Genomic DNA, 17,389 nt, shown 5'->3' on the forward strand with positions numbered 1-17,389 from the left:
TAACTGTTTTCTCCGGAATGCTCCTAAGAGTTTCACAATTAACCAGAATGCCTTCCCATTCACGCACTTTCACACCAGAAAATGTAGTACATCCACACAGAATTCTGTCTTTCCCAAGAACAGCGAACAGTCTGTCCTACTACAGAATTATCACACGTTAACAAAGCAGCGCTTACCTCTGCTCTGTCCTTCTAACAAGCTCAGAGAATACCTATTACCTTCCTAGTGATAAGCTTTAACGGAATACCATACGGATCCCTGAGACCTAAGACCAGAACTTCACAGATAACCTTCGCTACCATATACACTTCTCTCACACAGAAAATACGATTCTAATGGCAACACACGACGATGCTACCGAGTCGAACCCAGACAATGCGACGCGCAACTTCTATTGTCACACGTTTTCCCCTGCCTGCATACAGGGCCAACAATTCCGCCTATTCCGAGAGCAGCGCTTCCCTCTGCCCTACTGCGGAACTGTCACCGACTCCCTACGTCCCAGAAGCCGTTCACAATACATAAAACTCAACACGACTTCAACATATATTGTTAGTACAAATATCAATCAATAATCAACAAGCCTTTATATACGCAATTTCGCCCGATCAAAACAATAGCTAACCATCATTCTGCTACCAAGAAACTGGTGCAGATCGGAGCTTCCGAAGCCCCTCTACTACCACGGATGGAGGGATTTCACAGTCACACACGCACACACACATCACACGCTGGTGGGGCCCATTACACCAACATTCAAACCTAAACCACCTTATCCGTGCCTTGCATAGGGGAAACACTTTCAATATACCTAACCAATCTGCATATACCTTGAGGTCAATGCGACCAGCTAGTTGCTTGTAAATCTAGCGAGAACATTTCATACATTATGCAAATAAATTCAATAAACAGGACAAGAAATAACCACCCGAGACAGAAATTCAAACAGATTGTTCATTTATCTAAAATTGTAGGAAAAGCCAATTGAATGCAAAATTAATTTCTCTCATATTTACCTATTCTGTCTAAATGTCAGATCCTAAGTCAGAACCGGTCCTCAGTAGAAGAAACAGAGTTTTCTGCAGTCATGTAGAGTCACCGTCCTCTCCGTCAGCATAGGGACCTCGGATCATCAGCTCGGGAAGAAGTGGCGCTATACCTCTCTAGTCTGCTAATATTTATACTAAAATTTACATTCTATAAAGTAACAATTCTTTGTTCAGAACGGATGAATGGCGGAAATAATGTCATCATGGTACTTTTTCGATATTGGGCGAAATTTTCTCACACATAGATTGTCCCAAATAATGAATAGGACAATTGAATGTTCATGACTAATTTCGATACATTTACGGATGTCTCTACTGGGTAAAATTTGTTTCAAATGGTGGGATCATAATAAGTTCATGTAGTTTAATATTTCAAATTTGCAACATCTCCATCTTCCAGGGGCACTTGGCAGATTTCCCGGACTTGTCATCATGCTCATGACTTTTCAGTTCATCGGAGATGCAAGGTCACAGGCAGCACGAAGCATTTTCGTAAAATTTCCATCTACTTGAATGCAGGCTGCGGGTGGTGGCCATTTTGTAGTAGGCCACATCAGTCATCTTAAGCAAAAATAAACATAAAACAGAATTACTGCACGGAAATGATTATACAGTGTTATTTCCCTGCTAATACCCTTATGTGTGTGTATTTATCTAGCCATTTGCAACATCAAAAGCCATTAATGCATATTAATTAAAAGCGCAAACACAATAACATCACATAAGCAACATCGATTTCTGTCAGTTTGCTCACCAACTTAGTTCACTTATTATTGTAGCCATGCAATAGCGTTCCCACGTGTAATTCTCTTGTTAATAAGGTTGATTAGACAATATTTGACAAACTTTTAATACTTAATAATTAATCAGTAGTACTTTTAGTTATAACATGCGAAAATGAAACAGGTATTCGGTTTTAAAGTAAAAACCCTGCTCCATCACACCCACGCCTCCCCCCCTGCACTCGTTCATTCAGTGCTAGTCCCCAGACAAGTCAGGTACTAAGGGGTGGGCCCCTAGTCTTACCTTCACGGGTGATCACCCTTTGCACTTTCACACACTTTAGAGCTACGTTGTTGGAGATGTATGCTAGTGTGACATGTATACTGTTGTATTTTCACTTAGAATTTTAGATGGGGTGGGAACGTATGCCCTACAAGTTGGGGAAGTTGGAGTGGGAGGGGGGAGGGAGGAGGGAGGAACTGTCAGACACTGTGTCAAATATTCATTGATATCTTCTACAATCGATACAGTTTCACAGCCTACATAGCAAGGATACTAAAAGTAGATCCAGGGTTACTTGGTTATTGGATAGCCACATGCTCCATGATGCAGCCTAAGCTTCACTGTCTATCATGGAATGTCCGACGGTTAAATAACCCACGCAAAAGGTGACATGTGTTGGGTTATCTGGATAGACACCAGGTACAGTTTGCTATATTACAAGAGACTCACTTGAACCCTGCCATTACCCCTAACTTCGCTTCCTGATGGTCATCACATCGGTGTTTTTCATCCTACTCCACATACTCCAGAGGCGTTGCAATTCTCATTAAAAAGAATACACCATTTGTATTAGGTGGTACACTACTCGACCCCCAAGGTCGATATTGCAAAATGTGGGGATGCTTGGGTTCCCAAAAGGTGACCATTGCTAATTGCTATGGCCCCAATGTAGACGATCCCTATTTTTTTACTACCCTGTAGGGTAAAATACTTTCAGTGAGAACGATGTACCTCCTCTGGGGAGGGAATTTGAACACAACCGTGTCACCAGCACTAGATAGGCTCCACACAACATTATACTGCTGCGCAAGGACAACTAGCAGGACTCATCACAGACAATCATCTCCTAGACACATGGCGATATTTGCATCCCTCAGCCAGGGAAGGCACACATCACTCCGTCGTGCACTCCACTTGGTCTAGGCTGGATTACTGGATAATCTCGAAAGGCATGGGACATTGGGTAGACTCAGTGGTACACCTAGCAAGGACATACTCAGATCATTCCTCAGTGATGATGGTGTTGTCGCTTCTAACTTGCCAGGTTCCCTACATTAAGTGCCGATTAAACCCAATGACCTTATAAGACACTATCTTCAAGGCTGAAATTAGACAGGAAATCCAAGAATTATTTTAGCGTAACACAGATTCTGTTTCAAATATTACTACCGTATGGGAAGCTTTTAAAGTTACCATTGGTGGTCTTGTATAGCTAAGGGAGGGGGCATCTTAAAAGATATCCGTAACTATCTTAGCCGACTTGAAGCAGATATTAAAACATTGGAGCAAGAGCTGTGTAGTGTAGCCAGGGAGAAAACCACAAGAGTCAAGCTTTGAGGCAAACTGACAGAATACAATGAAACGGCTGAGCTTGAATGTAAATTCAGAAGTAAATATCACGTTGCACGTAAATACGGTGAGGGGGATCAGCCGGGGAAAGCTATTGCAGACTTCGTCCCACAGCTTAAATTCTCCAATTACATTGCGGAAATTCAGGACTCGGAGGGAGCAACATGTAGAAATATCACCAGCCAGTTACATATTTTTACAACATATTACCAAACCCTATATTCTACACATAGGGAACAACCATTCGATCTTCCATCATATTTCGAAGATACTGCCCTGGGCTGGTTGGGAGACTCCCAGAGGGCGTTACTAGGGGCAGATCTAGAGGAGGACAAAATCACAACAGCAATAATGCAAATGAAATCCGTCCGGGCTCCGGGATCTGACGGACTGCCTATTGAGTTTTATAAAACTTATTTAGCCCAACTTGTCCCTAAATTAAAAGCAGTATTTTACTAGGCAAGAGAGGAAGGTCAGCTCCCAACTACAATGAGAGAGGCTATGATCGCCTCCTCACTCAAACCCGGTAAACCTTCAGACCACTGTGAATCCTACCACCCACTTTCATTGATAAATTGTGATACAAAAATTCTAGCCAAGGTCCTATCAAACAGACTGAATCTGTTAATGGCTAGACTGGTATTGCCGGATCAGTCCGGATTCATCCCAGGGCGAGCGACATCACCTAACCTCAGGACTCTCTTTACTGTCATGCAAGATATTGACTTAGACAATGGCAGTGTTTCTTGATGCCACCAAGGTATTTGATTCCACGGAGTGGGATTATCTCATAGGGACCTTGAGATATATGGGAATGCCCCATGAATTCCTCTGGTGGGTAGATCTTCTGTACTTTCAGCCAACTGCTACAGTACTCCTTAATAGTACGTGCTCTCCCCCGTTTGCAATCACTAGAGGTACACACCAGGGCTGTCCCTTATACCCCATACTATTTGCCCTAGCCATAGAACCATTGGCTGCTAAACTGAGACAACACCATAAGGAATGTGCGCTACTATATCCTACCAGACAACTTTTAATCTCACTGTACGCTGATGACATTACACTTTACCTCAAAGATCCACAGGATAACCTAAACCCGCTCCTACAAGAAATTACTAAATTTGGCGAATACTCAGGTATAAATATTAATTGGAATATATCAGCCATTTTTACGCTGACTGACACAGTTGCACCATACGCACTTGACTATCCCCTAACATGGTGTAGTGAGGAGGTCAAATACCTAGGGATTAAAGTAACCAGGGACAAAAACGAACTACTGCACTCGAATTACGGTAAACCCTGGAAGCGGTCACAGAGTCTGTCACGAGATGGATAGCTATGCCACTATCAATGAGAGGTCGGATTTCCCTGGTAAAAATGATACTACTGCCCAAATGTCTTTATCTATTCACTAATATTCCCTATAAACCGGGGAAACCATTTTTTAAAGCACTGAAAACACAAACAATTCATCTGGTGTGGGGAGGCAAACAGGCCAGACTTCGTTGGGAAATATTGACACAACCGTTCTCACAGGAAGGCTTTGAGGTACCAGATTGTGAACTATATTATTATTGCGCACATGCACATTACGCCACATATTGGTTCCACCCATCCCCTTTCATGCCACATTTAGCAGTAGAAATGGGATACATGGCTCCCACCCCCCTTTCGTGTCTCATCTCCATTCCCCCTAAAAAGCGAGATCATGGTCCCACTACTGTTGTATGCACTAACTCCGCTTGGAGGAAGATTGCCACCAAGCTCGATAGGCCAATGCTGTACTCTCCTAGAATGTCTTTGATTTGTTACCCAGATCTCCAGGTTACCTATGAACGGCAATGCAGATTACTGTCAGAAAAACTTCAGATGGAGACATGGGGGGACCTGTATATAGACAGTCAATTTCTGTCTAAGGAACAGTTGTTTGGCGACAACATACCTACAGCCATGGAACTGTTTATGTTTGTTAGACTCAGACAAAGTGTTCTATGTGTGGTAGAGAGGGAGCTGTTTTTTTCATTTAGCCTGGGAATTCCCTGCAATTTTTTAATAATGGCAACAGATAATTAAGGGAATGGCACAGGTGGTGGGTACAACACTCCAGATATCCCCCAACACAGCCTTACTTGGGTACACAGATGAAATTGATACCGTATATAAGAAATACCTAGCATTAGGGTTCCAAATTGCCAAACGAAAAGTGGCTTGCATATGGGATAGGGGCCGAGACCCCAAATTTAACGAATGGCTGCAAGATCTCACAACGTGGCAGGAGCAGTCGTTTAATTATGCAGAATTGCTCTCGCCCACTTCCAGGCCAAGAGTTATATGGGAACCCCTGAAGACACATTTACTGTCTTCATCAGATGACGTTGTAGGCACCCTGGATGGACAGGATAGCACTGGAATGTAATGGTGCAACTGACACCAAGTGAAAGTTACTCTTGAAATAATCCAAAATGTATACGAGTCCCTATCACTGTAGCAAGCACCAGTAAATGAAAACTCCTACAGGAGCTAAGATATTAACAGCTATAAGTGTATACAATTTACCACCAAACTGCTTTGTTAAGACAGCTTGCTCATGTAAATAACACTCGGACAGATATAGATGTTTAGTACTGTATGCTGTGGAATGCTATAATGTAATGATATGAACATGTACCGACAGAAAGGTTGATACTGTATATGACAGGGGGGCTGTTTAATTCGATGTTCCTTTGTACTTCTATGAAAGTTAAATCAAATGTCTTTAAAAAAAAAAAGTTTTTTTTCTCATTATTACACATAAACAATGTAATGTTTTTTTGTTACAATCATTATTGTTTACTGTTGCAATGATCTCGCAGGGAGTCTGTTGGTGTTTTGTGCATTTATTTAACCTGAGTTTCTATCTTCTGTTGTTATATTTACATGTAAATGAGGCCCCAACATGTTATTTATGTGTTTACATGAATTACGGGTTATTCCCATGGATGCATAATTGTATTGTACCTAGAGCTAATATTCACCTTGGATTGGGGTTCATTTTATGCATGCGTGGATGATGCAACACTTACATTTTGTGTACATTGTGTGAATCAGGGGGTGTTTCAGCCATAACATCAGTATTTGTACTACATGATAACATGGGTTTTCATATGAGTGTATTCTGGGCATAGGGTTAGGTCGAACATGTACCAGACATGTTATGAACAATCATATGTTCCCCAAATTTTAACATTTTCACACACTTTTTCAGTTTGCTTTCACGGTTAACTTTATTGTACATGTCCTGTAATCCTCTATCACAGTCTATGTCTTCTAATCAGGACAAAGCTGCACTATTTCCGGGTTGTAGGCTAACCAGCGCGGCGTCCTTTTGACTCCCCATCGGACTGTGAAGACTGTGTCTCCGCATCTCCATTTTGGGTAGAGGCGGAGGTTTCGTTAAGCCAAGCTCTCGCTTCACGATTCATTTCTTAAACAGGATCGATATACTTCTGACCATTTTTTTTTCAATCTTATCTATTTCTTTCAGTGTGCAAGTGGTTTTAGAATATGGTAACCGACAGCTGACTGTCCGTTTACAGACCACACCGAACGAAGGTATCGGCTTTGCTCAATTACAGTATCAGTGCATGGCATGTTTGGCAGCACGTTTATTTATGCATTATCTTGGTTCGGAGGAGCATGTCCCAGACAAACCAAGGCCTTTGGTTAAAAATATCGGTCATAGTGCATTTCTAACACTTGTGTATGGCTTGCTCTGCAGCACTTAGATTCAGGCACTATCACGGTTGGAAGGGGTATCTCCCACACTACTTTTCCTTTTCATCCACGTTTTCAATTTGGTGATGGTTTTTTCACTGTAGATTTCTTCTGTGGTTTTTACACTTGGTTTCCCATGGAGGGCGGGCATTTTGGTTATCTTGACTTCAGGGTTGTTGGCGAGAGTTTGTCATCCACTTTGGTTGATTTCTTCAATGTCCGACGCAAGGAACTTATTGGCCATTTTGAAACTTCTCTGATGTTGCGAGAGATCTTGGCTCGATGCGTCAGCTGCAGCGGCGACACCCTTGTCCAGTGATGCAACAACAGCGGCTTGGGCGGTGACACTCTTCTCCAGCGATGCGAGACGCTTCCGCTCGATGCGACAGTTACAGCGGCGACACACTTGTTCAGAGATGCAATGGCAGCAGCTCCGACGGCGGCACGCTTCTCCGTGGATGCGAGGCGCTTTTCTTGATGTGGTGCAATGCGACAGCTAAAGCGGCGTCATCCAAGATGTGACGGCAGCGGCTGTGACGGTGACACGCTTCTTCCTCGATGAGAGACTCTTCTCTTGATGTGGTGCAATGCATCACCTATGATGGCTACGACGCCGACACGCTTCTTCGGTGTTGCGGGGTGCTTCTCGTGAATACGACAGCTACAGCAGCAATATCCAAGATGCACCGGCAGTGGCTGTGACGGCGATACACTTTTTCTTCGTGAGTCACGCTTCCAGCTCCTTGTAACACGTAGTCCCTCAGAAGGCCCAAAACAGCAGCAGGCACTTTCAAAGAACTCTGGGAAACTGGTGGTTGAAGTCTGTTGTCCCTGAGACTTCAGCAGGAAGCAAGCTCTTTTCCAAGCCCTTGGAGATCCTTCACAAGTTGAGCAAAAGTACACAAAAACTTCCTTTCTCCTCTCTTTGGCAGTAGGCAACCCCTGCAGGCCAATCCCACAATTTCAGGGATAAGCTTTCCTCAATTTCTTCTTGGTTCCTCTCCTCAGCAAAGGTTTCTTCTTGTTTCCCAAAGTGATCTAAATTCTTGGGATCAGGGTCCCAATACTTATACCCCAAAATCCTTTGTCCTCTGAGGGAAGAGGGGCCTTTGCCTAGGCCAAACCAGTTCTGGTCAGTCTTGGAGCACTTTGTTTACCTGACTCCTTCTTTCCTTTCAGAGTGCAGGGCAGAGACATCAGACGCACCACAGGAGGTGGAGCCAGCATTGTGGAGGGAAGGCACAGCCCTATTCAGGTCCCAGGTGCAACTCATCCCTCCCATCTAGATGCAGATCTCTCTATTTACCACTGGGCCACCTCACCCTGTCTCCTGGAATTCCCCAGCCCTGTCACTCAAACTCCAGACAAGGAATACACAGCCTAGCAGAGGTAGGTTTGAATGGTTAGACAAGAAAATACCTACTTTCTAAAAGTGGTATTTTCAAACACAGAATGTTAAAACCAACTTCACTACAAGATGTATTTTATCATTCTGAGTTCAGGCATACTAAATTCGAATTTCTACCATGTTCCCCGAGTCAGTTAGAGATGTAATAACCAAACTGACCATTCTGGCCTATGGAGAACAGGTAGCCTTGCAATAGTGAAAAACAAAAATGGCTGTAATTCACTACTAGAACATGCCACACACACCAGGGCATGTCCTACCTTATCCTTACAATGCACCCTGCCCTTGGGCCTACCATAGGGGTGTCTGATTTGAAGAAAAGTGAAGGTTTAGGGACTGGCAAGTGGGTGCACTTGCCCAGTCAGCATGACATTACCAAACTGCATGCAGGCTCTGCAATGGCAGACCTTAGACACACTTTTACAGGCTGCTTCTGTGGGTGGCACAACCAGTGATGCAAGCCCACCAGCAGCATTTGGATTTACAAGCCCTAGGCACTCCTGGTGCACTGTACTAGGGTCTGACAGGTAAACCAAACCAACCAATCATGGAATCACAAATTCATACATCAATTTACAATAGGGAGCACTTGCACTGTGGCACTGGACAGCAGTGGCACAGTGCCCTGAGCATCTAACACCAGCAAAAACACATGAGGCAACAGCAAAAATGGAAGGGAGACCCATGCCAAGGTGCCAGGTCTAACAGGCATTATCACGATTGGAAGGGGTATCTCCCACACTACTTTTCATTTTCATCCACGTTTTCAATTTGGTGATGGTTTTTTCACTGTAGATTTCTTCTGTGGTTTTTACACTTGGTTTCCGATGGAGGGCTGTCATTTTGGTTATCTTGACTCCAGGGTTGTTGGTGAGAGTTTTCATCCACTTTGCTTGAATTCTTCAATATCCAATGCACAGAACGTATTGGCCGTTTTGAAACATTTGTTTTGTTAACTTTGGAATTACGAATACTTACTGTAACAATCATTTGCTCTTAGATTCCCCTGATGAAGGGCAGATGTTTATGCCCGAAATGCACTGGGAATTGTTTATTCAATGTGGGAACTGTTAAGATATGATCTACCTCAAGCAGAACAACTTCTGCTGGTGACGTGCTTGTATCTGCATAATAAAAAATGGATGAGCTACACTCAACGCTTCAATGATGATTGGATAATGGATTTTTTTATTGTGAAAGTTGTTTTTGGATTCAGTTTTGGTGTATACTGCATTGAAGCTTGTTTATGTATTTAACATAAATGGTATACAGTATTGTAGTGAACAACAGTACTGCACCTTGTGTCTAGGACACTCATCCTAATTTTCTTTTTTACTTTCTAAAAGTGGCATTTTCAAACACACAATTTATAAAACATCTTTAGTAAGTTCAGAGAGCCTCAACTTTATTTCTGTATCTTGACCCAATGGGAAGTTATACTTGCAAGATTTTACAAAGCATTTCCCATTTTATACTATGGGGCAAAATAGACTTTCAATAGTGAAAAACTGGCAGTATTTCACTATCAGGACATGTCACACACACCAATACATGTCCTACCTTTCACATACACTGCACCCTGCCCAGTGGGGTACATTTGGCCTACTATAGGGGTGCCTCACATGTAAGAAAAGATAAGGTTAGGTCCTGGCAAGTGGGTGTACTTGCCAAGGCGACATGGCAGTTAACAACTTCACACAGACAATGCAGTGTCAGGTCTGTGATATCTTTTCAGGGATACTCATGTGGATGGCACAGTCAGTTCTTCAGGCCCACTAGTGGCATTTGATTTACAGGCCATGGCACACATCAGTGCACTTTACTAGGGACTTACCAGTAAATCAAATATGCCGATCAGGGTCGAACTTATTGTAACAACAATTTACAAAGGGAGCACTTGCGATTTGACACTGATCAGCAGTGGTATCTTGCCCAAAGCATCTAGGCCACCAAAATCAAAATCCAGCACAGCATCAAAAATACAGGAGGTACAGGCAAAAAGTGAAGGGAAACCACGCCAAAGATGCCAAGTCTAACAGCCATTGTAGCTGATTTTGTTCATTCCTTTAAACATATCATTTATCGCATGAACATCCATTTTTATTGAGAAATAATTTCTAATTTGTTGTATTTCATTATTTATGAATTCTTTGATGCAGGTTGATTACATTGATTTAAAACAGATCCTATCCCCAAATTTACCATGTAGATCCTCCATTACTGCTTTTCTTCTTTCTCATATTCATTAATATCTTCCTTAGACATATCTGTATGTTATTGTGTTCAATCTCCTAGGAACTACTGTAGCTTATGATCAGTGTTAAGGCCCCTTTCAACTGATCCCAGATGCATTATCCACATGGCTTCTTTGCTCCACAACGTAAGTTCTCTGTTACCCCCACTGGGTTTAAGGCCTATATGATTTATTCAATAAAAGCAGAAGCTTTTGTATTGCCCTTGTGCCTACATTCTGCAGCATCTACTGCCTTGGGGTATCTATGGTCCACCTGTTTGAGGGCTCTGAAGTGTTCACTCATTCTCTCCCTGTGTGTCCTATTGTGCTTCCCATGTGCATTCAATTATATACAAACCACAAATTTAATGTTGCAATCAATATTCACACGTATGTCAAACATCCTGCGATCCGTTCCTGTGAAGCTTTTTTTCTTTTCTTGTGCCCATCTACACATGCCACAGTGCCCACATTTGTGGAACCCCATGTGTATTTACTCATCCAGTGCTCTTGTCCCTTGTGGATTGGATAACTGGGACTTAGTAGTGTCCACAACATTCTGCCCCGGTTTTTGTTTGGATCAATAGAAGCTCCACAGAGTAAGGGGCCATTACAGTTACTTGATGGCCCATCACCTTGCTCTCACTCTAGTCCAGACTAGGGCTCACTGTTGCAACGACTTTAAGGCAGCCGGGCAGGCATGCAGCGACAGAGTCAAGGATGGTTGGAAAGTAGGCCATAGGTTGAGCATCACCGCTCATCTGTGTTAGCACTGAGGGAGTGCAGCCATGACTCGCACTACAAATTGGAAAAAATATTTACTGTAATATGGTATTCCTAGTGCTGGGGCACGACAAAGTTTTTCTTTCAGCTCTAGGAAGGCATTCAAGCATTCATTGTAACATGGAAGTGGATGGGACACATCCGTGTGTGACAGCCTCAGTAAAGGCTTTGACACTAAGGGAATGTTGGGTATCCACTGTCTACAGAAGTTAACCATTCCCAAAAAACATCTTGACTTCTTTCGGTGCTTGAGGTGGATTCATCTGAAGAAGTTCTTCCACCCTCTCTGGTGATACCTTTCTACTTCCCTTCTCAATTATATGTCCTATATATTGAACTTCTTTTTGACAGTAGAGCAGTCTATATCGGGATACTTTATGTTGGTCACAGCCAGGTGAGTCTATAGTGCAAGGGTATCTTGTTTACAGTCTTCTTGCGTCTGATGCCACAAGTAGGTTATCAAGATAGTACACGAGTACTGATCTGCAGGGCATCTGTAATAAGTCTAGCTTCTTTTTCAGAATTTGATTTAAAGATTGATGGACTCTCTGTATACTCTTGTGGAACTCAGCACTATGCCAAAACTCTGCTGAAAGACAAAAAATAATAGATACTGACTATCCTCATGTAATAGCACTGAGAAAAACTGCCTGGCAAAGATCAATAGCAGTAAATGAATCTGCAGGGCACGGAATTTGAAAATAGTGTGGTGGCTGGATTCTGTACCACGGGACAACATGGAACAACTATGCTGGTAATGATTCTAAGGTCCTGCACAATTCTATACTTCACATTGGGTTTCTGTAAACCCATGATTGTAGAGTTTCATGGACTTCCAATCAATTCCCTTAAAATTCCTTTGCTCAGTATATCTTCAATTAGAGGTGTGATTCCTGCAACTGTCTCTGATGTCAATTTGTATGGTGGTGATCTTGGATATACTGCATCTGGATTTAGTTTGATTCAAACTGGTTGTATACCTGTTATTAATCCACTAGTTTTTCCTGTGAAGTCCCGTACTTCTGGAATCACTGTTTCTTTCACATCAGAGCGCAATTCTACAATTGTCATTACTGGAAACAATCCTACAGCTGTCTCTTGTCGGGTCATTTAAAACTCTACACCCTCCTCATGGGACTGAAATTCAGTACCATCCAGTGTACAGTAAATTGTGCAGTTCAACTTGTGCAACAAATCTCTTCCTAACAGGTGTACAAGACTTGAGTCACAAACAAAGAATTGGTGACTTTCTCCAACTGAACCTATTTTTACTAGAACCTGCTCTGAAACTGGATTAGTAATCTATTTGTTTCAAACTCCTACAACTTGGATCTTCTTTCCTGAAAGGGGTAGGTCTGGGACTCCTGATGTGGAACACTACCTTCCATGTCACCTTGAATCCCTTCAAATGACTGATTATGAAATCCTCTCTGAGCAACCTTCGTCAGAGCCAACATAAGTTTCTCGTTAAGCATTTTCTACTTCATTTCTTGTTCATCACTACAGTTCTTTGCATACCTCAGGACTTGTTGTGCTGTGTTCTCTGTCTTTTTAGTCCCTGCTGGTTCCTCAAACCATGGTAGAAAAGTCCCATCATCAAATAAATGTTTTTCTCCCTGGGCTATTGGGGTCGTAAAGACAATTCTTCCACCATCTTTCATTGCTTGAACTGTCTGGGGTGGTTTCTATGCAATCATCTGTGAATTTTGAGATGTTGGCATAAACCCTGATGTACTTACTCCTTCTACAGCACATTGAGCTTCTTGAGTTTGGACAATAATAATTGGGGCAGTCACTATTTGTTTAGGCACTGTCTGGGCAGCTACAATTTGTGGTAATTGTATCAGAGCAGTCACAATCGAATCAATAACACATATACAGCAGGGGATGGGTCAATCTGAAAAGTCTGTAAAGGTCTCTCAATTTGTATTACTCTTAGTTCAACAGGAGCAGTAGCCACTGTAGTACTTGCTGGTACAGTATTATCAGTATTTGTTATGAGGACCACATAAAGTGGAAAACAATACTAACAATGAATCCAATATTTCATCCCCTGAATCACCTTGTGTTTGAGGCTTTTTCTCATCCTTAATTTATTTGTCCTGTTTCTTATCCTTTTCTGCTTTTCAGTTTTCTCAGTAGTAATGGCTGGGTATAATCTAATTCCCTCAACTATAGCTTACCTCCATCTCCATGGTGCTTCATCCCATCTAGTATCTGCATATTTGCGCACTTGTCTCCTGGTCTTGTTCTAATTTTTCTCGCTTTCCTTGTCTCTTGCTATCTTTCCCCACAAGCTAAAGGTTTCAAATTGTGTGGGTCTAGGAGAAGGCTTCATTTCACATCACATTTCCCTTAACCTGTCAATAATTTCTAATTCAAAAGTACCATATTTTGGAAACCTCAAAGGACCTTCTTTCACAGTAATCTTGCACCATTGGGGAATCAACAAACATGAATGTAATCCCAATTTTGTTGTCATATAATGTGCAGGTGTACCCTCAGTGGTCCCTCTCCATCTTCCCAAATCAGAATTGTCACATCACCTCTGAAACTTTTAAAAAAGATTTTAAACTATTTAATTTCTGCAATAATTCAAAAAGATACAACAATTCAGTTAAATTCAAGTCAGTGTTTTGATTTGATTCCGTAAACATCAGATTTATTTCCTCCAATCCTGTTACAGTTTAAATTCTTGAAGACTTTCAACCAATCTCAATGCAGTATTCACACAACAACTGACCTATCACTGCATGGCACAATATGACATCATCAACCAATCACAGCTTGACAATACATCAACCAAACAATCTCAGCGAGAAACAATATTGTGTTTGAACTCACTCCTTGCAGCAGCTCACCCTCCTTTACAATTTTTCTCACACACACAATTTTTGCAACTTTAGACAAACATAAATCAATTTGTGTCTGCTCTGCTAAAGAAAACAATAGTAATTTCAACAATCAAAATATTAAGGTTTTACACCTTCCGACTTTTACCACACAAAAGAAATTCCACATTCGCAAATGAAATCTCGACCTGCTCTCAGTCACCCTAATCAATCTAGTGTCACCCTTTGGAAAATCAGGTTCTGCTAATATCAGTCACCATTAGTACAATACCCTTAGGGGACCACCAATCATTACTTACCGTCCAGGACCAATTGGATCATCCTAAGCTCTTCTCTTTTTCTCCTCTTAGGGAGGACCTCCTACCTCCCCTATTGAATGCCATAAAGAGTGGCTTCCCGCTCTATCCCGCCCCGATGAACATCTTAAACTCAGTTTTGCCTGCCATCAGTAAACCCATGGTGAACGTGGTTAATGCATCAATGGAGTCAGCTGTGGTTCCTAGAGAGTGGAAGGTAGCGATGGTCAAGGCTTTGTTGAAAAAGCCCAGCCTGGACCCAGGGGACTTCTCCAACTATCGCCCCATTTCCTTGCTACCGGGGATTAGTAAACTGACTGAGAAGTTTGTTAACATTCAATTGGCCTCTTTTTTGGAATCTCATAATCTGCTCCATCCATCCCAAACTGGGTTAAGGAAAGGACAGGGAACTGAAACAGCCCTGCTGAAGGTGGTGGAGGAGGCCAGGAGGATTCTGGACGCAGGTGGCAGCGCGGCCATTATCCTCCTGGACCTCAGCGCCGCCTTCGATACGGTTAATCACCATATCCTCATTTCCCGCCTCAGTAACATCGGAGTCACGGGTAAGGCCCTCAAGTGGCTGGAATCCTTCCTTGGGGATAGATTCTTTAAGGTGTTTGAGGATAATCATTGCTCCTGCCTGGTTCCGCTGCAGTGTGGGGTGCCGCAGGGGTCCTCTCTCAGCCCCACACTGTTTAATGTGTATATGGCACCCCTGGCGGAGATAGTGGCTCCTTTTGGGGTTCAGTTGGTGAGTTACGCCGACGACACCCAGTTGGTGTTCTCCTTGAATCAGGCTGCACATCCCTCTTTGAATCTGTGTAACTGCCTAGAAGCCGTCACAAGCTGGATGGATCAGTCCCATCTTAGGCTGAATGGCGGAAAGACAGAGTTGATGTTGTTGGGACGACAGGCCATATTTGATAACTCTACTTCCTGGCCCTCTTGCATGGGCCCTGGCCCCATCCCTAAGTCTGAAATTAAAAGCCTGGGGTTCTGGCTCGATGTAGAACTGTCGTTTAGAACTCAGGCTAGAAAAACATCTGCCACCTGCTTTGGGCTCCTGAAATCCACGCGTAAAATCCTTCCACAATTGCCGGAAAAAGCTAGAAGAATCTTAATACAGTCATTGATTCTATCCAGGATAGATTATGGGAATGCAATCTATTTAGGAGCCCCGGTCTCCGCGATTAAACAACTTCAGGTTGTTCAGAATTCGGCGGCAAGGCTACTTACGGGCACCAGTCACCGCTTATCAGCCAGACCCGCATTAAAAACCCTCCACTGGCTTCCGGTGAAAGAGCGGGTCCATTTTAAGTCATTGTGTATGGCACATAAAATCATCCATGGGAAAAGCCCTCCCATTTTAGAAAACATGGTAATGCCCTACAAGTCCTCTCTAAACCTTCGCTCTAACGACCAGAATCTTGCAGTGATTCCAAGAATCAACAGATCCCGCTCTGGTGGCCGTCTTTTTTCACTGAATGTATCCAAATTGTGGAATTCTCCTTTCGCCAAGAGCCCAGTCTCCTTGTGTTCCGGAAGAAGCTAAAAACATGGCTCTTTCCGAGAAAGTATAGATCACAGATTAGCTAATGGTTCCTTTATTATCCCCTGGTTATCTTCCCTGATCGCTGGGATGCTTTGGAGTAGCCATGCGCTATATAAGAGCCTTTTCAATTCAATTCAATTCAATTCACAACAATTTTTTTATGTCCCTGTCTCAATTGTGTAGGTTACTGTATGTCATTCTCTACACCACAACACCTGCAGACAAAATCTTGAAAAGTGTTTTCTAAACTTTACTCAACTATTGAGGGGCTCATTACGATGTCGGTCGGAGTTGCTTCCGACCAACATTGGCATGGTCTCGGGACTGACCGACCTCCGGTCAGCGGTCTTAACACCGTAATTATGATGGGACGCACATGGTGCGGTCGCAAGCTCCCATTTCTCTATGGGAGCTTGTGCTGTGGTCCAAAACTGGTCGCAGTACAACCTCCCATAAAGAAATGTATGGGAGTTTCCATGAGTTGCCTGCCACAGTGCAGGTATTAATAGAGGGGTGCCAGAGGTGCCCCTTCAGGCCGCAAACCGGAGGCAACTGAGGCATGGGGGCCCCCAAAGTCGCTTTCTGACTGGCTTTTCATGTCAGAAAGCCCACAATGAAAAGTCTGTCAGAAACCGACATCATAATCCCCACGGCAGAAAAGCCATCCATAGGGGATTATGTGTGGCCTCTGACTGGTCAACGGGCTCCATGAACCCGATGAAAGCCAGACTGTCCGACCGGGCGAATTAAACTCTGACCACCTACATTGTAATTAGGCAGACGGACTTTAAACCAATGATGTCAGTCGATGAGCTTCCGACGAGCGGTCGGAGGCTCACTGACCAACATTGTAATAGGGCCCAAAGAGTCTTCTACATTTAATTCAATATCTATCCCGCGATCCTGGACTACTTCTTAGTTTGATAATCTCACCAACTTCTTCACGGATAACATATAAGCATCATCAGTTCAATCAACATATACTTCAAAACTGCCCAAATAAAACATCAGCAATAGCCAATAAACGCAATCACAAATAAAACATATCAACAATAGTCAATAATCACAATTTATGACGCATCTCCCTATTAATACTCACACC

This window comes from Triturus cristatus, chromosome 5_1 (genome assembly GCF_964204655.1).
Source record: "Triturus cristatus chromosome 5_1, aTriCri1.1, whole genome shotgun sequence".
NCBI classification, from domain to species: domain Eukaryota; kingdom Metazoa; phylum Chordata; class Amphibia; order Caudata; family Salamandridae; genus Triturus; species Triturus cristatus.